Consider the following 26184-nt stretch of genomic DNA (forward strand, 5'->3'; position numbering starts at 1 on the left):
TACTTCTAAAGGGATACAAACTCTTAACACAACATTTCAGAAACTGCCACTTATGAAACAAAGTACGTGCTTATGGTATATCATGACTTAACGTATGAATGATGTGTTGCGTGTGTGTGAATTTCTGCTTGGCGATGCAGGCACAATTCCTTGAAAACATACCGTCTGCAGCAAAAGAGACACAGAACAAAACACACGGAGACACAATATCGAATACGTATACAGGGTGGTCCATTGATTGTGACCGGCCCAAATATCTCACGAAATAAGCATCAAACGAAAAAACTACAATGAACGAAACTCGTCTAGCTTGAAAGGGGAAGCCAGATGGCGCTATGGTTGGCCCGCTAGATGGCGCTGCCATAGGTCAAACGGATATCAACTGCGTTTTTTTAAATAGGAACCTCCATTTTTATTACATATCCATATAGTACGTAAAGAAATATGAATGTTTTAGTTGGACCACTTTTTTCGCTTTGTGATAGATGGCGCTGTAATAGTCACAAACGTGTAAGTACGTGGTATACTTAACATTCCGCCAGTGCGGACGCTATTTGCTTCGTGATACATTACCCGTGTTAAAATGGACCGTTTACCAATTGCGGAAAAGGTCGATGTCGTGTTGATGTATGGCTAATGTGATCAAAATGCCCAACGGGCGTGTGCTATGTATGCTGCTTGGTATCCTGGACGACATCATCCAAGTGTCCGGATCGTTGGCCGGATAGTTACGTTATTTAAGGAAACAGGAAGTGTTCAGCCACATGTGAAACGTCAACCACGACCTGCAACAAATGATGATGCCCAAGTAGGTGTTTTAGCTGCTGTCGCGGCTAATCCGCACATCAGTAACAAACAAATTGCGCGTGAATCGTGAATCTCAAAAACGTCGGTGTTGAGAATGCTACATCGACATCGATTGCACCCGTACTATATTTCTATGCACCAGGAATTGCATGGCGACGACTTTGAACGTCGTGTACAGTTCTGCAACTGAGCACAAAAGAAATTACGGGACGATGACAGATCTTTTGCACGCGTTCTGTTTAGCGACGAAGCTTCATTCACCAACAGCGGTAACGTAAACCGGCATAATATGCACTACTGGGCAACGGAAAATCCACGATGGCTGCGACAATTGGAACATCAGCGACCTTGGCGGGTTAATGTATGGTGCGGCATTATGGGAGGAAGGATGATTGGCCCCCATTTTATCGATGGCAATTTAAATGGTGCAATGTATGTTGATTTCCTACGTAATGTTCTACCGATCTTAATACAAAATGTTTCACAGCAGCGGTGTACTTTCAACTTGATGGATGTCCGGCACAGAGCTAGCTTGCGGTTGAAGCGGTATTGAATAGCATATTTCCTGACAGGTGGATTGGTCGTCGAAGCACCATACCATGGCCCGCACGTTCACCGGTTCTGACGTCCCCGGGTTTCTTTCTGTGGGGAAAGTTGAAGGATATTTGCTATGGTGATCCACCGACAACGCCTGACAACAAGCGTCAGCGCATTGTCAATGCATGTGCGAACATTACGGAAGGCGAACTACTCGCTGTTGAGAGGAATGTCGTCACACGTATTGCCAAATGCATTGACGTCGACGAACATGATTTTGAGCATTTATTGCATTACTGTGGTATTTACAGGTAATCACCCTGTAACAGCATGCGTTCTCAGAAATGATAAGTTCACAAAGGTACATTTATCACATTGGAACAACCGAAATAAAATGTTCAAATGTACCTACGTTCTGTATTTTAATTTAAAAAACCTACCTGTTACCAATTGTGAGCAATATGTTTGTGACTACTACAGCGCCATCTATCACAAAGCGCAAAAGTGGTCCAACTAAAACATTCATATTTCTTTACGTACTACACGAATATGTAATAAAAATGGGGATTCCTATTTTAAAAAACGCAGTTGATATCCGTTTGACCTACGGCAGCGCTATCTAGCGGGCCAACCATAGCGCCATCTGGTTTGGCCCTTCAAGCTAGACAAGTTTCGTTCTTCGTAGTTTTTTCGTTTGACGCTTATTTCATGAGGTATTTGCCCCGGTCACGATCAATGGACTACCCTGTATACTCACTCTTCACTTGAAAATGGGAATAAATTTCTGGAACGGGTCAATGTAAGTGCTGTAGTATTTTATTATTCAAACGATTATTGACATGTCTGCTAGGCTCTACCAGGACATCGTTTATTGTGGATAAAATGCGAGGAAGACTGTTAGGAGGTGATGGATGCACGCTGATAGAAAGATAACAACAGAAACGCGGTGCTGAGCACTAACGCCGAAAACGACGCCCAGGATTCGAAAGCCCGTTTGGAACACTGCTTCAGTCTGTCGTATACATTCATTCAGTTACTCCTGCGGAGAGAAATTTTGTTAGTACTAAGTCAAAGAATGAATATTGAAAGTGTTTTCATAGGACGAAGCAGAATGCATCAGTACTGGACATCTTCCCAGTAAATGAAATGATTCCTCAGATTCACTCACAGCCAAAAGCAACTACAATGTTGACAAGTGATTGTTCTATCAATAACGTTGTCCACTTTCTGTGCGTAACTATGTGTTAGAGGTTGTTTGTAACGGTATTCGTGGAAGCACCACAGCCCTGCTTTCACTTCATTAGAATTTAGGAGCGATACGTACAATGCAAATTTTGTTGAGGCTGCTGTCGGCGGCTTATGACGCTCTCGTGTTCTGGCGACCCCGCCAGGGCCCCGGGCGCCACACGACATGCGTGTTGCTGGTCCGCAGACGGCGGATGCGACGACGCGACGCGACATTGTGTGCATTTGAGCCGCATGAATAATTCACCCCTCACACCAGCGGGGGCTGTGTACATGACTCTGAAGTACACTTACGGACTTTAATATTTTTTTCTGCGAAAATAGGGCATGTATAAAAAATGCATATTATTGTTCAACGTCTTTCTGCCTTTTGAAGAACTGTTCCTCAAGTTGAAGCTACTTCTTTGCGTCTCTAATCCCACAGACACGAGAAACATCAAGGAAAAAAGACGATGCAAGCAATCACAAATGTCATCGTATGTTTTACTTAACGTAATTAGTTTTGTGCGTACATCAAAAGCTTCATATGAAACGACTCGTGCTTCATGAAACGGATTATGTAAGATAAGTGCACCAGATAGAGAATCATTCCGTCCCAGAAGACATCACGCTAGTACTGTGTAACAACGCTTCTTTCTTTGATGTTATGTTGTTGTGGCCTCCAATCCGAAGACTGGCGGTGGTTTAACACAGCCACTTCGTCTGTGCATACCCATCTCAGTTCTCATTCACCTCGACCTGCTTGCTATATTCAAGCCTTGGTCTCTCTCTCTCTTTCTCTAAAACTCCCCCCCTCCCCCACCCCCAAACACACACACACACACACACACACACACACACACACACACACACACACACACACACACACACACACACACACACACACACACACATATATATATATATATATATATATATATATATATATATATACTCCTGGAAATTGAAATAAGAACACCGTGAATTCATTGTCCCAGGAAGGGGAAACTTTATTGACACATTCCTGGGGTCAGATACATCACATGATCACACTGACAGAACCACAGGCACATAGACACAGGCAACAGAGCATGCACAATGTCGGCACTAGTACAGTGTATATCCACCTTTCGCAGCAATGCAGGCTGCTATTCTCCCATGGAGACGATCGTAGAGATGCTGGATGTAGTCCTGTGGAACGGCTTGCCATGCCATTTCCACCTGGCGCCTCAGTTGGACCAGCGTTCGTGCTGGACGTGCAGACCGCGTGAGACGACGCTTCATCCAGTCCCAAACATGCTCAATGGGGGACAGATCCGGAGATCTTGCTGGCCAGGGTAGTTGACTTACACCTTCTAGAGCACGTTGGGTGGCACGGGATACATGCGGACGTGCATTGTCCTGTTGGAACAGCAAGTTCCCTTGCCGGTCTAGGAATGGTAGAACGATGGGTTCGATGACGGTTTGGATGTACGGTGCACTATTCAGTGTCCCCTCGACGATCACCAGTGGTGTACGGCCAGTGTAGGAGATCGCTCCCCACACCATGATGCCGGGTGTTGGCCCTGTGTGCCTCGGTCGTATGCAGTCCTGATTGTGGCGCTCACCTCCACGGCGCCAAACACGCATACGATCATCATTGGCACCAAGTCAGAAGTGACTCTCATCGCTGAAGACGACACGTCTCCATTCGTCCCTCCATTTACGCCTGTCGCGACACCACTGGAGGCGGGCTGCACGATGTTGGGGCGTGAGCGGAAGACGGCCTAACGGTGTGCGGGACCGTAGCCCAGCTTCATGGAGACGGTTGCGAATGGTCCTCGCCGATACCCCAGGAGCAACAGTGTCCCTAATTTGCTGGGAAGTGGCGGTGCGGTCCCCTACGGCACTGCGTAGGATCCTACGGTCTTGGCGTGCATCCGTGCGTCGCTGCGGTCCGGTCCCAGGTCGACGGGCACGTGCACCTTCCGCCGACCACTGGCGACAACATCGATGTTCTGTGGAGACCTCACGCCCCACGTGTTGAGCAATTCGGCGATACGTCCACCCGGCCTCCCGCATGCCCACTATACGCCCTCGCTCAAAGTCCGTCAACTGCACATACGGTTCACGTCCACGCTGTCGCGGCATGCTACCAGTGTTAAAGACTGCGATGGAGCTCCGTATGCCACGGCAAACTGGCTGACACTGACGGCGGCGGTGCACAAATGCTGCGCAGCTAGCGCCATTCGACGACCAACACCGCGGTTCCTGGTGTGTCCGCTGTGCCGTGCGTGTGATCATTGCTTGTACAGCCCTCTCGCAGTGTCCGGAGCAAGTATGGTGGGTCTGACACACCGGTGTCAATGTGTTCTTTTTTCCATTTCCAGGAGTGTATATATATACTTCCGCCCATGACAGGTTAACTCTTTAGGGATGGAAGAATCAAAGAACAAATAAGAGGCTGAAGAACCCTAGCTTACTTCGGTTAATAAAAAGAAGATGTTAGCTTTGAAACGTAACAAACTACAAATTTGGTAAATGTTTCTGAAAACACTGGAACTACATGGCCTTTGGGTCATTGATTCTGGGAACTGAGGAAAGGAAAAGCCTCAGTTCTTTTGAGACACTGTGTTACAGGCACATTGAGGAAATCAAACAGATTGAAAATCATGCGTGGCGAAATCCTTTAAGGGGGGACGTTGATGAAAAACACACACTATTTCAAAAGTGCACCAAATACACAGTTTTGGAGATATGGCAATGAAATTTTTTACCACGCTTTACATGAAAGTAACACATTTACATATAAAATCCTTTCATTTTTGAATAAAATTTGGAGGTTTGTTTTCAAAAAATGATGCATGTTCCTTTTTCTCAGAAAGTATTCAAGAGATTTCTACAAAAAATTCTCTGTTTCATCTCTTTATATGTTGTAAGCTTCTCTCATGAGGTTTCTGAATAGGTCAAATAAGAGAATTTTCATAATTTTTTAATTGTAGTTCCACAAGTACGATTTTAAATTCATGCAAAATTCCAAGCTCTTTGCCACATATCTCAGCTTGCAATCAGAATTTCAACATTTTCTATTGAGACATCGTTTGTTAAATTTACAGAAATATGTAAAAAAAATTTCATAATTGTAGTATTCATAGAATCTGAAGAAAAGGTACATAAACTTTAATAAAAAGCAAACATTTCAGGAAACGCAATTTGAAGTTCAACCTAACTTTTTCCTTATGTCACTTCTTCAGAAGGCACCACATTTGTACTCTGGGTCGTCTTTCCCTTGAAGGCTTCCCTTCTGGTTTCTTGTTGTTAGTCTTCTTTCCTTTACCACGTCTTCAATTGACTTTTCAGCCGTAGAGACGCGCTGTAAATCTATTTTTCTCAGGATATCTTGAGTAAAATTTGCAATATTGAAGCCCATTTTTTCTAATACCTTCACCCTCCCGACATTCCCATCATTAAATACAATAACTGTGTCATAAGTTGCAATTCTGACAACTGTGGCAGATGCAAATGCGTTTTTAGGGCATCGTTTCCATATGAGTGAATTTAGAGACTCATTTGGATCTTGGGTTTTGCCATGAACACACATTTTGAGAGGTGCAGGATCGGCCAAAGATGACTTATAAAACCAAAGAGTATGTATCACGGCCTTCTAGATGTATCCTGCACACGTTTGGTTGAAAGTAATACACAGAATCGTTGTTCACTGAGCTGGTATTGAAGTGCTGCTTCAAAACGTGGGCGTGGCAGGGAGGCCGCGTCACGCTTTTAATTAATTTTCAGGCACTTCAAATGCGATTTCAACATTGAAACTTTGGAAACTCATTGTCCATGAGTTGTACTAACAAATAAAAAATAAATCGAAAGTTGACATTTTTGGTCAATTTCATCAACGCCCCCCTTGAAGAATGGGAGAGAAGTTTATCGAATTCTAGTGAAAGAGAGCAGATTATTGATCATCTAATAGAAAAGGGGCCTCAAAAACAAAAACAGAAGGATGTGTCCAAGGAAAAGGAACTAGAGGAAGACCACAACTGACGTACAGAGATAAAACTGCAAAAGTTGCTTGTTGTAAATCTTACATGGACATTAAGAAGAAGGCAGAAAGGTATGAAGACGGGAGATCTGATGCTAATCAAACTGCTGCCGACCATTTATCGGAGGGAGCGCTAATAAGTGGAAAGAAAAAGAGATTCCTTAAAACACAACAATACTAAAAAGAAGGCACCGAAAAAAATTATCGCAGATGATAAACTACGGTTTTTAAAGAAGTAGAAAGTGATTTAGTAAACAAGACAGTTAGTAACATTAAATAGAATTTACAGAAAACAATTACACACTTAAATCTAACGAAAGACTTTTTATACCTAAAGTTATGTATTACAGGCCACTGAAGATTCTTCACAAATGAAAGTAGCGAAACGCGTATGACAATAAACAAACCGCCTTTAATTTAGTTGCGTAGATGGAACATGCCTTCATAAATTATGAATCAACTAAGGGATGATAGAAAACAGAAAAGATGACTATCTCTTGTAACGGCAGAATGCTATGATCTCAAAAACATCAGGTAGCTCAATGAAGCCCAATATTTTAAATTTCTCCAAATGAAACTGGATGCGACGGTTTCTTGGAAGTATGTCTTTCGTGATCGTTTGCAGGGGGCAAGTGCTGCAATGTTCAACATCAGCTCCAACGCAAAAGCAAGTTTACTTTAACCCAGATGGGTTCCACAGGATTTGCATCATGCGAATTTGGTCTCCGAGACATAAATGTTCACTACAATGGTCCTCATACCACTGTAGCACGATTCTGGCTCAGACACGGGAAATTATACTGCTGGCAACTGATATCGCTGTCGGAGAAGACATCAAGCATCAAGGGATGCACGCGGTTCATAGCTGGCAACGTGTCTTCGATTACTACCAGAGGTCCCCTGCAAGCGCAGGAGACCGTCTCCCATGGCATAATACTGCTCCCACCAACCCGCGTCCGTGGTGCGCTGCACATTTCGAGCCGCTGTTCACCTTGGCGTTTGTGGAGACAATCATCGACCTAGTATAGCAAAAATGCGATTCACCCGAAGAGCCGACACGTCTCCATTGATCGGCTGTCGAATCCAGATAGTTCCCTGCCCACTGAAGATGTCATTGAGTGAACATGTGAACGTGCAGGGGTGGTCTGCTGCGAAGCTGCATATTCAACAATGTACGGTGGACGATGTGCTCCGAAACACCTTTGCTCTTTCAACAGAGACGCCACAGATCAATATCTAACCTAATTTACAGAGCAGACAAGCCTCCGAACTCCTCGTTCTTTGAAGAGCCGTGGGAGTCCAACCATTTAGCGCCTAATGGTACTTTCACTGTCCTTCTGCCTCTTTCTGTAGCGCGTGAGCATTCGACCAGCTTCACCGTTTACGAGATACTCTTTCACAGGCTCTTCATAATAGTAATCTGACCTTTGTCAAAGTCGCTTATCTCAGTGGATTTCCCCATTTGCAGCCCATATCTTCTCTAGGGTGATCCCCATCTGTCTCTGCGGCGCTTACATTCTTTTCATAGCGCGTCACGTGCCCGCAACGTCACCGGGCGGAACACGACCTCGCGGTAGGCAGTTGTCATGACATGATGTTTTGGCCTATCAGTGTATAACCCCTTTTTAATAACTTATGCATTCCGTTCAGTTAATCTGCCGAGTGCTCCACCGCTCTGACAAAATAACAGTGTCATCAGCAAACCCCAAGTTTTTGTTGCTGCTCCCTGAACTTCAATTCCTCTTCAAAATCTCTTCTGTTACTGCTCGTTCAATGTCTACATTGAATAACATGGGGGATAGACGACAACTTTGTCTCACAATCTTTTCAGTTGTTGGTTCCTTTTCACGTTTTTGGACTATTAGAACCATAGTCTTGTTTCTTTACTAGTTGTAGATGACATCTAACCCCCTGTACTGATCTCTGCTACTTTTACAGTTTCAAAGATTGATCCCACTCAATATTGCTAAAAGCCGTTGGAGGAAATGGAGCTAGTTGCTGTTAAGAAAAGCCTCGTCTTCTGTGAATGCAGTGCTCTATTACCTGGGGGAAAGACGATTCTGACACGTGTTTCCGTCTGCAGTTTATTTTCCTCCTGTATACCGTACAACATTGGAGACTTTACAGGTTTTCAGGAGAAAAATAGCTGCGCATAGAAACCTGTGCCTGAAGCCGTCATCCAATTACGTGGCATTAGGAGTGATTTAAAATGGCATGACCATATAAAATTAACCGTCGGTAAAGCAGACGCCAGACTGAGATTCATTGGAAGAAAACAAAGGAAGTAGGATGCAGTACACTTGTTCGCCCACTGCTTGAATACTGCTCACCGGTGTGGGATCCGTACCACATAGGGTTGATAGAAGAGACAGAGAAGATATAACGGAGAGCAGCGCGTTTCGTTACAGAATCATATACTAATCGCGAAAGCGTTACGGAGATGATAGATAAACTCCAGTGAATGACTCTGCAAGAGAGACGCTCAGTAGCTCGGTACGAGCTTTTTTGGAAGTTTCGAGAACATACCTTCACCGAGGAGTCAAGCAGTTTATTGCTCCCTCCTACGTATATCTCGTGAAGAGACCATGAGGATGAAATCAGAGAGATTAGAGCCCACACACAGGCATACCGACAATCTTTCTTTCCACGAACAATACGAGACTGGAATAGAAGGGAGAACCGATAGAGGTACTCAAGGTACCCTGCGCCACACACCGTCAGGTGGCGTGCGGAGTATGGATGTGGATGTAGATGTAGATGATGCAACAGAGCATCGCATTCATCGGAAGCAAGTTCTCTCTTCGAAGCACCTAGCTCCATCTTCTCCAATGGCGATCATGGCAATCAATCGGCATCACTGAATAACAAGCTACATCGCCAGACGTTCCGTCTACTGTCCCACACAGTACAAAGTCACATTTGCTGTGGAAGGGGTGGCCTAGATGCAGGCACTGGCGCCTATAATTTCGATGCTGTGTAGCGTCGTTGGATGATGTTTCCAGACATGTCTTCCTACCCTGGATTTGTTCCTCAAGACACCCTCTGCAACCCCTCGAAGCTTGTCGCAACATTTCCGCGGCACCCTGAACATTCTAGTTTGCCCGTTTGATTAATCTACTTATACATTTTTCCTCTAAACAACCAGATTTAATTAGTCCCGCGTTTTCCAGGATTTTCTCACATGCTATAACGCTGCTCATTTTGTTGTTCGAGTAAATCGGTCGGATTCGACATCTGCTCCTGAAACAATTTTTCAGGTCAAAACCTAGTTTCGAAACCTGTTTTACCAGGGACTACCTGAGTCAAAAGAGGCCACAATGACGGCAAGCCGCTTGCCGAGATGCTGGTGCGCTGGAGCGGGGAGGGGCTGAGCGTGCACCGTTGCGTAGGCGGTTGCACAACGCTTGCCAGGCGGACCGGGCCGCTGGAGGTCGGTGGTCCCGTTGGCCAGATTAGGCGCGGCTCATACAGCTCCCGCCACCGGAACAGCCCGAGCCCCGAGGCTCGGCGAACGGGCACAGCGGCCGCACGTATCGTATCGACCGCGGCTACACACTCCACTCCACTTTCCTGCGGAGCCGCCGCCGCCGCCGCCGGCTCATGAATATAGCCGCAGGGTTGTGACGTAACAGGGACACCTGTTCAGCCGAGGGGATGCGGCTTTGCGAACTGCCAGGCGACCGCACACAGGAGCAGTCACACGCCACTCCGGATTCACTTAGGGGCACGTGGCGATGAAACGTTCCCTGTTCTTAAGCCGGGACAAACGCGGGTAAAGCCTTGCAGTTTTGACTGCTGATACACAAGCATATTAAGAGCTCAGATGGAAACCCAGTTCTAAGCAAAGAAGGGAAAGCAGAAAGGTGGAGGGAGTATACAGAGAGTCTATACAAGGGCGATGGACTTGAGGACAATATTATGGAAATGGAAGAGGATGTAGATGAAGATGAAATGGGAGATATGATACTGCGTGAAGATTCTGACAGAGCACTGAAAGACCTGAGTCGAAACAAGGCCCCGGCAGTAGACAACATTGCATTAGAACTACTGACAGCCCTGGGAGAGCCAGTCCTGACAAAACTCTACCATCTGGTGAGCAAGATGTACGAAACTGGCGAAATACCCTCAGACTTCAAGAAGAATATAATAATTCCAATCCCAAAGAAAGCAGTTGTAGACATGAGAAAATTACCGAACTATCAGTTTAATAAGTCACAGCTGCAAAATACTAACACGAATTCATTACAGACGAATGGAAAAACTAGTAGAAGCCGACCTCGGGGAAGATCAGTTTGGATTCCGTAGAAATATTGGAACACGTGAGGCAATACTGACCCTACGACTTATCTTAGAAGATAGATTAAGGAAAGGCAAACCTACGTTTCTAGCATTTGTAGACTTAGAGAAAGTTTTTAACAATGTTGACTGGAATACTCTCTTTCAAATTCTGAAGGTGGCAGGGGTAAAATATAGGGAGCGCCAGGCTATTTACAATATGTATAGAAACCAAATGGCAGTTATAAGAGTTGAGGAACATGAAAGGGAAGCAGTGATTGGGAAGGGAGTGAGACAGGGTTGTAGCCTCTCCCCGATGTTATTCAGTCTGTATATTGAGCAAGCAGTGAAGGAAACAAAAGAAAAATTCGGAGTAGGTATTAAAATCCATGGAGAGGAAACAAAAACTTTGAGGTTCGCCGATGACATTGTAATTCTGTCAGAGACAGCAAAGGACTTGGAAGTGCAGTTGAACAGAATGGATAGTGTCTTGAAAGGAGGATATAAGATGAACATCAACAAAAGCAAAACAAGGATAATGGAATGTAGTCGAATTAAGTCGGGTGATGCTTAGGGTATTAGATTAGGAAATGAGACACTTATTGTAGTAAATGAGTTTTGCTATTTGGGGAGCAAAATAACTGATGATGGTCGAAGTAGAGAGGATATAAAATGTAGACTGGCAATGGGAAGGAAAGCGTTTCTGAAGAAGAGAAATTTGTTAACATCGAGTATAGATTTAAGTGTCAGGAAGTCGTTTCTGAAAGTATTTGTATGGAGCGTAGCCATGTATGTAAGTGAAACATGGACGATAAAAAAATAGTTTAGACAAGAAGAGAATAGGAGCTTTCGAAATGTGGTGCTACAGAAGAATGCTGATGATTAGATGAGTAGATCACATAACTAATGCGTAGGTGTTGAAGAGGATTGGGAAGAAGAGACGTTTGTGGCACAACTTGACTAGAAGAAGGGATCGGTTGGTAGGACATGTTCTGAGGCATCAAGGGATCACCAATTTAGTATTGGAGGGCAGCGTGGAGGGTAAAAATTGTAGAGGGAGACCAAGAGATAAACACACCAAGCAGATTCAGAAGGATGTAGGTTGCAGTAGGTACTGGGAGATGAAGAAGCTTGCACAGGATAGAGTAGCATGGAGAGCTGCATCAAACCAGTCTCAGGACTGAAGACCACACAACACACTCAAGCATCTTCGGCAGGACCAACAATGTTGAAATATGGGGTGTCACCCAGTATTCTTGTTGGTGTAACTGGATTCTAATGTGTAAGTCGTGTATATTTCTATTGTCTATTGTCAAACCACAATTTATGAAAGATGTTTCTATTTTATTAATAGGATTAAGTAGGAGTAATTAATATTTGTCATGTTGGAAAAATTGCGGTAGCAGGGAATGTGTGCACGAAAGTATTGTTAGCAGGAGAGACCGCACATTGATATAATTTTAAAAAGGGTGGGAGAGACCGCGTATGGATACATTTTAAGAAAAGAGCTGGAAAGACCGTGCGTTCATACATTTTGTAATGGTAGCTGGGATTGTCTGCACCAGAAAGCATTGTTGGCGGGAGAGACCGCACTTTAGTGTTCATAGGAAGTCAGTAGTAAGTGAGATGTGAAGCGAGTAGGTAGCAGGTCTGAAGCGAGAGGTTGAGAGGAGTAGTGTGCCTGCCAGCCACCAGCTATGATTCACAAGAGATTGTAAACGGATGTACAGAGACATCAACTAACTATTATCATAAGAGGAACTAATATTATTGAATTATTTTTGAGAAACTCAAGACTACTGAAGGTATGTTTGCGCAATGCTAGTTCTAAGATTATTGTAAAAAGTAAGTCCCATCCGAACGTTTGTAAAGTAATTTCATTCAGAATATAATTAATTTTTGCCAGCAATATTGCATTACTGATTGTAATCCATCCCAAAAACCATCAACGTAAAACTTTACAAAATTTTATGTTGTCAAGAAAAAGTTTAACTATGAATTACGTAACTTCAGTCAAATTAATTAAAGAATAACGTCAGCTTTGCTATTAAAGAATAACGTCAGCTTTGGTAATAAATACAGCCACTTATTATGAAAGGCCACCAGCAGCTAATAGAGTATAGTAAAACAGTAAGTATATTCATGTCGCAGTTCAATGTAGCAGTCAGATGGCGATCCAGTAAGAGTAAAAAAGGTAAGGAACAGTTTTGGGTTGTTGCAGATAACGACTGAGGGCCACGACGACGACACATTCTATGTTTCGTCGAAATAATCAGAAAATCACTTTTAATAAGCAGCATTTAAATTTGTATGCGAAAATTGAGAAAGAGAATTAATTTCAAAGAGAAGATTTCATTTGTTATTATTATGCAAGAGATATAAATCCTAAGGGAAGGTTTCATAGGTAATTGTAAAAGGGAAGGTTGCGTAACAAAAGAGAGATAGAGGAGACGGAAAGGTTTCAACTGCACTGATGGTGCAGTGTCCGGTATTTCTCATACTTTGTGGACGTTTCCATCAAATAATGATTGATAAACCATCAAGCAATCATTCCTTTCGGAAGTAATGTCTACCATCGACATCAATACTAGGTCACGAATATACTCTTGTATTCTTTATCACATCGAATCAGACAGCCTCGGAATGTCATCTTGAGGAATTCCCTGCCATGCCTGAAACACACGCTGTGTGATTTCATGAACACTGCTGGCTGGAGGCTCGTATGAAAGTATAACCTACATATTTCCATCGCATCCCATGTCTGCTGTATGGGCGACAAAGCAGGGCACCAGACAGATCAATCATTAATTCGTACATTCTTCAAAGTGACTGAGGTGGGCTTGTGACCTTTGACCAGTTTCTTTATGGACGCGTTGTCGTTGATGTGACAGAAACAAAGAGAAGCGAGACTCATCGCTGAATACCATAGAATGACATAAAATATTTGATCCCACTTAATCAACTGTTGGGCAAGGGATGCAAGACCTCAGGGGTCGTAATGCCTGGGAGCCCAGAAAACAAATTTAAAATTTCCATAAGGTACTTATTTTAAGCCATAGACGTGTTGCAAGGAAATCTGACATGTTACAACAACCAAATAGTGAAACAGATAAAATTACGCCTAATGCAAAATTTTTAAAAAAGGATAACAACATGTTTACTTTTATGTACACCAAATCTGATCTGATAGCACAATAAACCTTAAAGGAACAATGCCTCAACTTCTTGAATTTTAACTTGGTTCATAATTGAATCAAAACTTATACTGACTGAACTATAATGCAAAAAAAAAAAAAAAAAAAAAAAAATACCGAATCGGTAGAGACGTAATGTGAAGATAAAACAATTGTTTCCTTCCTTTTTTGAGATGGATTACAGCCAATAAACTACAATCTGACAAAAATGAGATATGTGTTTTACAGCATGGAAATTCTGCGAGTGACATATCTTTTCAAGTGAAAGTAATTGTAGGCAAATCACTCTCGAAGGAAAGGAAACAGATTCCTCCGCCACCACACGAACCGGGTAAACACAGTACAGGAAATAGCACAGCGACACTTACAGGGCGTCAATTCTTGAACTATATGAAATAAAACCGTGATAACTTCTGAACGGTTTGCGTTAGGACGTTAGAACTGCACAGTTGGCCTCTGGGCATGATGAGAATTAGTATACGCATGCACCTTGTTGTTGGTGTAGCGAAGTCCACTTTCATTCGGATGGGTTCGTCAATAAGCAAAATTGACTCATTTGAGGAACTGAGAATCCACATTTCGCGATCGAGAAGTCTCTTCAACGCTTGACTGTGTGGTGTGCAATGTCCAGTCATGGAATAATCCGTGCGGTTTCTTGATGGGACGGTGGCTAGCGAACGGTACGTGAAGGTTCTGGAAGGTGATTTCATCCCCACAATCCAAAGAAACCCTGATTGCGACAAGCTGTGGTTCATGCAAGATGGAGCTCGAAGTCATCGAAGCAGGAGAGTGTTTTATGTCCTGGAGGAGCACGTCGGGGACTGCATTCTCGCTCTGGAGTACCCAGAGGCGAGTGTCCTGGGTCTCGATTGTGCGCCATGTTCTCTGGATCTTAACACAAGCGAATTCTTTTTGTGTGGCTACGTTAAAGACAAGGTGTACAGCAATAATCCCAAAACCATTTCTGAGCTAAAAAGAGCCATTTAGGAGGTCATCAACAGCATCGATGTTCCGACACTTCAGTGGGTCACGCAGAATTTCGCTATTCGTCTGCACCACATCATCGCCAATGATGACAGGCATATCGAATATGTCATAACCTAAAGCCGAATATCTGTTGTGACGTTCACGTGTTGAATAAAATGTTTGCACGCTGTAGTCTGCAACAAATTCAATAACTGTCACCCAGTATAAACAACAGTCAGAACCGTTCTTTATACCAGTACGCACCAATTACGATAGTAAATATGCAGTCAAGTTCCCCGAGACATACCAGTTGAGAACAATTAGTAACAACTTTAGCTGAATCACTGAAGTTAGTACAGTCCGTGAAGTTTAGAGTGAAATTTTAAAAAAGCACTTCAGCGAAAAACAGATCATGACCAGATAATGTAACTGAGCGTACACAATCGTAGTTTGAGTTTGTTTCAGATTAAACAATAATATCAACAGAGAAGGCGCACATCAGTTAACTGTAACCGCAACCGGCGTGTGGCTATAATCGGAGCACGATCAGGAGCCAACTAGATATCAGGGAACACAGTGTTCAAACGCAAATCCTCACCAGTAACAACGACTGGCGCGTCCGCTCTGATGCAGTTGCATTCCTGACCTGTAGCGTAGTCCATAAGCCAGCATAGAATCAACTCTAAAACGATCAGGGGCATTCTTCTCAAGACTTCACCCGCTACCAAAGGTCACTGGTTGCGCCAGCGTCGCTGTGTCTAGCCCCACTGTCAGGAACCTCTTCCTGGCGGAAGCTAACCTAACCTAACCTCAGACACTCCACGCTTCTCCCGTAGGTTCGGCCACGCTGCCTTTCTGCGGTCAGAGACAAAGCTCGCGAGGCAAGCTATCCAAAGGTCTTTGGTATGACGAGACCGATTGCTTTGATACAACGGGACCGATCCGAGCCGGCCACGGCTCAACGTTCCAGTTCGCTCTGGTTCTATACCATCAAAACTCGGTGGCGTGGTGTCAGCGGACAGTGACGGATGTCAGCTTGAGACCTCAACCCAGCTTGACGGTAATATGTTCCCGTGAGTTCTGCCTGTTGCCTCTGCCCTGACTTCACTTGTTTTTCATCCATCTATTCGTCAGAGGTATTAGAGCAGCGCAGCACTATTTTCGTGGTCTGCTCCTTCTTTAGAGACGCCTTCCCAGTTTTCTTGCCCGCAGCGTTGGCCTCAATACATCGTGTCACCACTCGTTCTGCAGTCAGATCTGTCGATGTGATGCTCCCATGTCCCTCAGGCCCATCATTCACCTTTTAGCAAAGTCAGAAAGATGGTGATAAGCTGCACGTGGACCCGTCTAGGCACCCTGTGTTGCGATCTCCGCCTGACAAGTTCTATTAACGTTATGCACACCCAATAGCCATCATGTACACAGTTATCAAAATATCCACGGGTGTACTGCCGGTCTACAGTGTCCAACGGGCACAATATTTCGGCGATCATACATGTCGCCATCATCAGGTGAACTGACGGACTGAGCTCCTGTGAACGTGCCGGCACGGAGATCCGTACACTATGGCTGCTCAGGTGGAACTGGGTTCGGTCGCGGCGGCGGCGGATTTAAATACCCTCCGCCCGCGGCGCGCTCACTCCGCCGTCCGCGCCCCGCGCCACGGTCGCGCGGTGGAACAGATTGCGACGGCGTCTGAGATGACGTCGGTGTGATGGCTCCGTCCGCCGTGGTCGTCACAACTATACATTTGCTCGATTTACTCTTGATTAACCCAATCGCTGGTTCCCAAGCCTTGCTAAGATTATAGCCACAGTCACGATTTATGAGGTCGTCATTGGTGCGAATTTCGATGGCCTCTCTAACAACGCTGTCCCAGTATCTCGACGTCTGTACCAGAATCCTCGTGCGTTCATACTCCATAGCGTGATTTTCCGACAAACAATGTTCAGCGACCGCCGACTGTGTGTGCCTCTGGTGTTCACGGCATCGATCCTCGACGGTACGCATCGTCTGACCAATATACGACTTGCCACATTGACACGGAATCTGGTACACGCCGGCCTTCCTCAAACCGAGGTCGTCTTTGGCGCTCCCCACCAGTGCACTAGTTTTATTCGGAGGACAAAACACCGTTCCGACCCGGTGTTTCTTCAAAATGCGGGCGATCTTTCCCGAGAGTGCGCCTGTATATGGGATAAACGCAGTGCCTACCTCCTCCCTCGTGATTTCATCCATATCCACAGGTTGTGCTGTAGTGGTTGGGCGGAGAGCACGTTGAATCTGCCACTCTGAGTACCCATTTTTTCGAAATACAGTTCTCAGATGTTCCAATTCCTGGGGTAGACTCTCTGCGTCAGAGATAGTGCGCGCCCTATGTACTAGAGTTTTAAGTACCCCATTCCTCTGTGAAGGGTGGTGGCAGCTGTCTGCGTGCAAATACAGATCAGTGTGCGTTGTCTTCCGATACACCCCATGACCTAGGGTGCCGTCAGGCCTTCTCTTGACCAAGACGTCAAGAAAAGGTAGTTTTCCCTCCGTTTCAGTCTCCATAGTGAATTTGATGTTGGGGTGTATGGAGTTTAGATGTGTATGGAAGTCAAGGAGTTTATCCATACCATGTGGCCAGATGACGAAAGTGTCGTCCACGTAACGGAAAAAGCAAGTAGGTTTCCATTCGGATGACGACAGGGCTTCCTCCTCGAAGTTCTCCATGTACAAATTCGCTACCACCGGTGAGAGTGGGCTACCATAGCGACTCCCTCCGTCTGTTCGTAGTATTCTCCATTAAAAAGAAAATACGTGGAAGTCAAGACATGCCTAAAAAGTTCAGTGGTCATGGGGTGTATCGGAAGACAACGCACACTGATCTGTATTTGCACGCAGACAGCTGCCACCACCCTTCACAGAGGAATGGGGTACTTAAAACTCTAGTACATAGGGCGCGCACTATCTCTGACGCAGAGAGTCTACCCCAGGAATTGGAACATCTGAGAATTGTATTTCGAAAAAATGGGTACTCAGAGTGGCAGATTCAACGTGCTCTCCGCCCAACCACTACAGCACAACCTGTGGATATGGATGAAATCACGAGGGAGGAGGTAGGCACTGCGTTTATCCCATATACAGGCGCACTCTCGGGAAAGATCGCCCTCATTTTGAAGAAACACCGGGTCGGAACGGTGTTTTGTCCTCCGAATAAAACTCGTGCACTGGTGGGGAGCGCCAAAGATGACCTCGGTTTGAGGAAGGCCGGCGTGTACCAGATTCCGTGTCAATGTGGCAAGTCGTATATTGGTCAGACGATGCGTACCGTCGAGGATCGATGCCGTGAACACCAGAGGCACACTCGACTGATGTATCCGAGCAAGTCGGCGGTCGCTGAACATTGTTTGTCGGAAAATCACGCTATGGAGTATGAACGCACGAGGATTCTGGTACAGACGTCGAGATACTGGGACAGCGTTGTTAGAGAGGCCATCGAAATTCGCACCAATGACGACCTCATAAATCGTGACTGTGGCTATAATCTTAGCAAGGCTTGGGAACCAGCGATTGGGTTAATCAAGAGTAAATCGAGCAAATGTATAGTTGTGACGACCACGGCGGACGGAGCCATCACACCGACGTCATCTCAGACGCCGTCGCAATCTGTTCCACCGCGCGACCGTGGCGCGGGGCGCGGACGGCGGAGTGAGCGCGCCGCGGGCGGAGGGTATTTAAATCCGCCGCCGCCGCGACCGAACCCAGTTCCACCTGAGCAGCCATAGTGTACGGATCTCCGTGCCGGCACGTTCACAGGAGCTCAGTCCGTCAGTTCACCTGATGATGGCGACATGTATGATCGCCGAAATATTGTGCCCGTTGGACACTGTAGACCGGCAGTACACCCGTGGATATTTTGATTATCAAATACGCCGGGAGAAACTCAAGAATCACATGTACACAGTTCTTCCTCCGAAGGAGCAGCTTTTTTCTGCACTGAAAATATCGCATGAGGATGAAATTTTTGTCGACGGATCCCACAGGTGCGAAAATAATGGCGTATCAGTTTGGTAGCGTTCGAGTCAGGTGTTTATGGTGAAACACTGTCCATTTCCGTCAGTGTATGAATGTGTCTACACAAGAAAACGCGCAGCAACGTACTGGAAACAGTTATCACTCGCTGCTTTTCAGAACAAGTGATGTACATATAGCTGTCTAACGTTCAGAATAGAGACATTTTCGAAGGGATTCCTAGGAACTCGGAATCCGCACACAGGCTTTTCCGAGAGAATCTTAAACAGTATTTCAATCGACTGAAATTATGCAGTGAGTTAGGCTTGCTTGTACACCAAACCACTTGCCATGTACTAGGCAGATTCTTACACTTTTGCAGGGGGATACAAGATAGCGGAATTCTGCGATTAACTTCTCGTGTTCCTTTCTCACTGTGTGTGTGTGTATGTGTGTGTGTGTTTGCATGTATATATAAACATAACACATGTGTACAAGCATGCTGGAATGACGCTCTTTCAAAAGTGATCACATTACTTTCACTTTGACGGTATAAATTACCTTCACATTTCAGATGTGCATCTAATACCTCAATTAAATGCTCGTTAGCCAGAGGTCTTTATCTAGTAAGGTAGTGCTCACACCTGTTATTCTTTGTGCCCCGGCCAGGGTCTTTCTTGGACAGGGAGATGTGCCAGTTTTCGGTTTTCTACAAGATCCATGAAATCACACACTTGGATTTTCGCGTACTAAACTCCTGTCACAGCATCCATAATCTGAGGCCTCGGTCTGCTGATGGATGCAGGTGGCATCAAGTGCGGATGGTATTGGAGAACAGATTGGATGTCGAGGGGGTGACAAGAGGTGTGCATGTTGAGGTGGACTCAAATGGGAAGAAGTGTGCAAATACCCAATTGAGGCACTTCGTCGTACTCACCTTTGCTTCCAAACAGCTGTTGATGATCCTGAAATAAAAGAAAATTTCAGATTAATTTGCGTCGTTATCCTTAGAACTGAAATAGTTGGGAAACGTTAATCGTCCGCGAAATTGGTGTCAGTTACAAGGTAAAGGTCGGAAAACGAGGAAAAAATCTCTCAATCTCTCTGATAAAAAATAAGAGACGAAGACTACAGCAATGTGAAACTTACAGACGGATTCAACTGTGAGCCTCGAAAGCTCACTCGGCATGAACATTCCCCACGACTTACATTTCCGAACCTGTACAAAGTTGTTGTCTGTCAGTAAATTTCAAAATCAAGTAGGTGTCGAGGAACTATTCTAAAATCTGGCAGTAGTTCTGGAAAATTGCTAGCTGTTCGAATGTGAATAAGATGCTATTTGCAGATATTAAGGCAAAGGTAAGGTTTCGCGTTCTGGTCGTAGACGGGTGGATAGGGCCCCGACCTTCCGCCGTGTCATCCTATGCCAGTGGCGTTAGCGGTTGCTGTGTAGTAGTCAGCACACCGCTCTGCCGATCGTTGTCGGGTTTCTTAGCTGTGAGACCGCTACTCATCAGTCGAGTGGCTCCTCAGGTGGTTTTAACGAGTCTCAGAGCATCCCGTACCAGTCCTTCTATCAAGGAAAAAAATCCATGGCAGTACCGGGAAAGGAATCCTGGTCCGCCACAAGGCAATCAATCGCGCTGACCGCTTAGCTACGGAGCCGGACATTTAGAGATAAACAGAGGGTGGAAATTATTTCGGTTCTAAATTTCAGTTAGATCGTCCTTCTGGTGAAGTCATGTTTCATCAATTACCAAGTAAGATACTGATGGAGATGATCATTTAACAAGTCAGGATACAGGAACTGGCAACTGAATTTTAGTATCAAAATGTATTAGGCGTCGAGATAATAGTAAACATATAGAGGCTGGAGACATATTTGACTCTTTCCTTACAGGATTAAGAGAACAGATCGGAATCAGGAGAAGCTACACAATTAGTCAGTGTTTTATGCGGTCACGGGGAAAGCGTCATAAGCTTTTAAAAAGCTCTAGTAAGTGACAATGAATGGGAGTATGGCGTCAGTGTCCGGGAGTTCCCAGTCGGGAAGTTCGGCCGCCAACTGCAGGTCTTATTGAGTGCGACGCCACGTTGGGCGACCTCCGCGTCGACAATGGGGATGAAATGATGATGAGGACAGCACAACACCCAGTCCCTGAGGGGAGTAAATCTCCTTCCCCAGCCGGGAATCGAACCCGGGCCCCCGTGCGTGGCAATCCAACGCGCTGACCGTTCAGCTAATGGAGTGGACAGTGACAATGAAACAGCATTATGAATCACCGAGGATTGTTTTTAAATACAGATCCTTCACCTTTCCGAAAGATTCGATTAATAATTTGCGACAACACATACACTCCTGGAAATTGAAATAAGAACACCGTGAATTCATTGTCCCAGGAAGGGGAAACTTTATTGACACATTCCTGGGGTCAGATACATCACATGATCACACTGACAGAACCACAGGCACATAGACACAGGCAACAGAGCATGCACAATGTCGGCACTAGTACAGTGTATATCCACCTTTCGCAGCAATGCAGGCTGCTATTCTCCCATGGAGACGATCGTAGAGATGCTGGATGTAGTCCTGTGGAACGGCTTGCCATGCCATTTCCACCTGGCGCCTCAGTTGGACCAGCGTTCGTGCTGGACGTGCAGACCGCGTGAGACGACGCTTCATCCAGTCCCAAACATGCTCAATGGGGGACAGATCCGGAGATCTTGCTGGCCAGGGTAGTTGACTTACACCTTCTAGAGCACGTTGGGTGGCACGGGATACATGCGGACGTGCATTGTCCTGTTGGAACAGCAAGTTCCCTTGCCAGTCTAGGAATGGTAGAACGATGGGTTCGATGACGGTTTGGATGTACGGTGCACTATTCAGTGTCCCCTCGACGATCACCAGTGGTGTACGGCCAGTGTAGGAGATCGCTCTCCACACCATGATGTCGGGTGTTGGCCCTGTGTGCCTCGGTCGTATGCAGTCCTGATTGTGGCGCTCACCTGCACGGCGCCAAACACGCATACGACCATCATTGGCACCAAGGCAGAAGCGACTCTCATCGCTGAAGACGACACGTCTCCATTCGTCCCTCCATTCACGCCTGTCGCGACGCCACTGGAGGCGGGCTGCACGATGTTGGGGCGTGAGCGGAAGACGGCCTAACGGTGTGCGGGACCGTAGCCCAGCTTCATGGAGACGGTTGCGAATGGTCCTCGCCGATACCCCAGGAGCAACAGTGTCCCTAATTTGCTGGGAAGTGGCGGTGCGGTCCCCTACGGCACTGCGTAGGATCCTACGGTCTTGGCGTGCATCCGTGCGTCGCTGCGGTCCGGTCCCAGGTCGACGGGCACGTGCACCTTCCGCCGACCACTGGCGACAACATCGATGTACTGTGGAGACCTCACGCCCCACGTGTTGAGCAATTCGGCGGTACGTCCACCCGGCCTCCCGCATGCCCACTATACGCCCTCGCTCAAAGTCCGTCAACTGCACATACGGTTCACGTCCACGCTGTCGCGGCATGCTACCAGTGTTAAAGACTGCGATGGAGCTCCGTATGCCACGGCAAACTGGCTGACACTGACGGCGGCGGTGCACAAATGCTGCGCAGCTAGCGCCATTCGACGGCCAACACCGCGGTTCCTGGTGTGTCCGCTGTGCCGTGCGTGTGATCATTGCTTGTACAGCCCTCTCGCAGTGTCCGGAGCAAGTATGGTGGGTCTGACACACCGGTGTCAATGTGTTCTTTTTTCCATTTCCAGGAGTGTATTTTTATGTGTTGACCACGAGAACTAAATCAAAGATAATCGCGGGCAAGGTGAGTACAGAGACGTTTCACTGTTCTTTCGAAGTTGCCTGAAAGAACAGACACCATATCCACATAAGTATATAGTTCTGCAATACCGACCATGACCTTCTTCTTTTGTGCGGATGCACACATATAAGTAATGAGTGTGTCGGGTAGGCACACTACGAATGTAGTGTGTGGACATCTAAGGTGAGAATGTGGGTCTCGCGGGAGGCGTACGCCGGTACGGTAACTCATCGTGTACGGTCAGAGGGTTAGCTGCCCTCTGTAATAAAAAAAAAACTGAGCTAATGGATCAACGACGAACTGAAATGGGTGTCTTGCGACGTCCGACCCGAGCAGATAGAACGAACGAAAACGAACAAATTGAGATTTAAAAAAAAATGGATAGAGCGTCTGCCATGTAAGTAGGAGATCCCGGATTCGACTCCCGGTCGGGGCACACGTTTTCACCCGTCTCCGTTGATATATATCAACGCCCGTCAGCAGCTGAAGGTATTAATACATAATTCTAATTTCACTTGTTAGTCTTTCACAAGTGAATTATGATGGCTAACACAAACGCTCCGTCAGAGGCTGTATTGTGGCTTTCGGCATAGTGAAGGGGATGTGACTGTAGGAAACTATACAAAAGGAATGAAGAGATGTATACGTTAATGGGTATAGAAACATCCGGGCTTGCACTACAGAATTTTTGACAGCCAAGGGCCCATTATTGCTGAAAACAAAGTGCACAACAACGACAGGGTTGCCTTTCTAATGGGACGGTAGTCACTATCAAGACTTCAGTGTTTACATCAAGGAAGCTTATTATTGATCGGAAAACTCGAAGAGAAATGTCATTTGATCCTAAAAGAGAGCCTGTTACATTACATATAAACTACCCATCTTTGTTAGTTAATTCTAGTCACCGAAGTTATTCCCACGACATATTTACACGTCACTCCCAACTTTCCTGTTAGGAGTGACGTGTAAATATGTCGTGGGAATTTGTAATAATATTTTTCACTCTCAGAGCAGATGTCGAATTTGGGCTTACATTGCTTGCTTGGGCTGCTGAGTGTTGCCTTTCACTGATCCATCGTTATGAACTTAACATGGGAAGTCAGTGAACTGCATACACTGATCCAGAATTTGCAAATGAAAATGTGGCTGACCATTTATGTTTAGCAATATTTTGGTAGTTTCATGTACGATATTATACGGTGTGTTTCAGTCTTGCATGAGATACGGAAGGACTTGAGAAAATATCTTACGCTTGACGTCTCACGCGAAGGTCATTGTGTGACAAGGATGGCGCATTAGCAGGAGAGAGCTTCTACATCTACATCTAAATAGATAGTCCACAAGCCACCGTAGGGCGCATATCGGAGGCTACCCTGTACCACTACTAGTCATTTCCTTTCCTGTTCTACCTGCAAATAGAGCGAGGGAAAGACGACTATCTATATGCCTCCATATGAAACCTAATTTCTCGTATCTTATCTTCGTGGTTCTTACGCGCGAGGTATGTTGGTGGCAGTACAATAGTTCTGCAGTCATCTTTAAATGCCGGTTCTCTAAATTTTCTCAACAGTGTTTCTCAAAAAGAACGTCGCCTTCCCTCCAGGGATTCCCATTTGAGTTCCCGAAGCACATTCGTAATACTTATGTGTTTTTCAGACCTACCGGTAAGAAATCTAAAAGCCGGCCTCTTAATTGCTTCGATGTCTACCTTCAGCTCGACGTGGTACGAATCCCAAACTCTAGAGCAGTACTCAAGAATAAGTCGCACCAGCGTCTTATATGCGGTTTCATTTACAGGTCAAACACTCTTTGCTAAATTTCTCCCAATAATCCGAAGTCGGCCATTCGCCTTCCCTACCACAATTCTCATATGCTTGTTCATCTCATATGCTTTGCAACGCTACGCCCAGATATTTAAACGAATTGACTGCGTCAAACAGGACTCTAGTAATTCTGTATCGGAACATTACAGGTATCTTCTTCCTACTCATCCTCTTCAACTTACATTTTTCCACGCTTAGGGCTAGCTGCCATTCATCGCACCAACTGGAAATTTTGTCCAAGTCGTCTTGTATCTTCCTGCATTCACTCAACTTCGACACCTTACCGTACACCACAGCATCATCAGCAAACAACCACAACCTGCTTTACATTTATGTATATAGAGAACAACAGTGGTCCTATCACACTTCTCTGGAGCACTCCTGACGATACCCTTGTTTCTGATGAACACTCGTCGTCAAGAACAACATATCCGTGAACTTATTCCATATGCTGTACCTTCGTTAACAGCTTGCAATGGGGTACTTTGTCAAATGCTTTCCGGAAATCTAGAAATATGGAATATCAACGTTGCCCTTCATCCATAGTTTGCAATGTATCATGTGAGAAAAGCACAAGCTGAGTTTCGCACGAGCGATGCCTTCTAAAACTATGCTGATTCGTGGACATGAGCTTCCCAGTCTCAGAGAAGTTTATTATATTCTAGGATTCTGCAGCAGACAGAAGTTAGCGATACTGGTCTGTAGTTTTGCGGCTCCTTCCTTCCCCTTCTTATACAGGGTGTTACAAAAAGGTACGGCCAAACTTTCAGGAAACATTCCTCACACACAAATAAAGAAAAGATGTTATGTGAACATGTGTCCGGAGTCCGCCCCCGGTAGCTGAGTGGTATCGGTCAGAGGGTTGGCTGCCCTCTGTAATAAAAAACTGAGTGCACCGATCAACAACGAAGTGAAACGGATGTCTTACGGCGTCCGCCCCGAGCCAATGCAACGAACGAAAGCGAACAAAATAAGATTAAAAAAGAAAAAAAAGTGGTCAGCGCGACAGACTGTCAATGCAAAGGGCCCGGGTTCGATTCCCGGCTTGGTAGGAGATTTTCTCCGCTCAGGGACTGGGTGTTGTGTTGTCCTAATCATCATCATTTCATCCCCATCGACCGGCAAGTCGCCGAAGTGGCGTCAAATCGAAAGACTTGCACCAGTCGAACGGTCTACCCGACGGGAGGCCCTCGTCACACGACATTTCATGTGTCCGAAAACGCTTAATTTCCATGTTAGAGCTCATTTTAGTTTCGTCAGTATGTACTGTACTTCCTCGATTCACCGCCAGTTGGCCCAATTGAAGGAGGGTAATGTTGACTTCGGTGCTTGTGTTGACATACAACTCATTGCTCTACAGTACTAGCATCAAGCACATCAGTACGTAGCATCAACAGGTTAGTGTTAATCACGAACGTGGTTTTGCAGTCAGAGCAATGTTTACGAATGCGGAGTTGGCAGATGCCCATTTGATGTATGGATTAGCACAGGGCAATAGCCGTGGCGCGGTA

At 45.6% G+C, this 26184-nt stretch overlaps 1 protein-coding gene across 1 annotated transcript in view; it reads right to left on the bottom strand.

The window, feature by feature from the left end:
- Positions 1-26184, bottom strand: part of LOC126259709 (sodium/hydrogen exchanger 2-like) — a 1006529-nt gene that overhangs the window by 973087 nt on the left and 7258 nt on the right. The window contains exon 2 of the mRNA XM_049956680.1: positions 19964-19991. The gene's annotated coding sequence lies outside the window, so the exon portion shown is untranslated. The remainder of the gene's footprint in view (positions 1-19963; positions 19992-26184) is intronic.

This window comes from Schistocerca nitens, chromosome 5, assembly GCF_023898315.1.
Source record: "Schistocerca nitens isolate TAMUIC-IGC-003100 chromosome 5, iqSchNite1.1, whole genome shotgun sequence".
Classification (NCBI taxonomy): Eukaryota; Metazoa; Arthropoda; class Insecta; order Orthoptera; family Acrididae; genus Schistocerca; species Schistocerca nitens.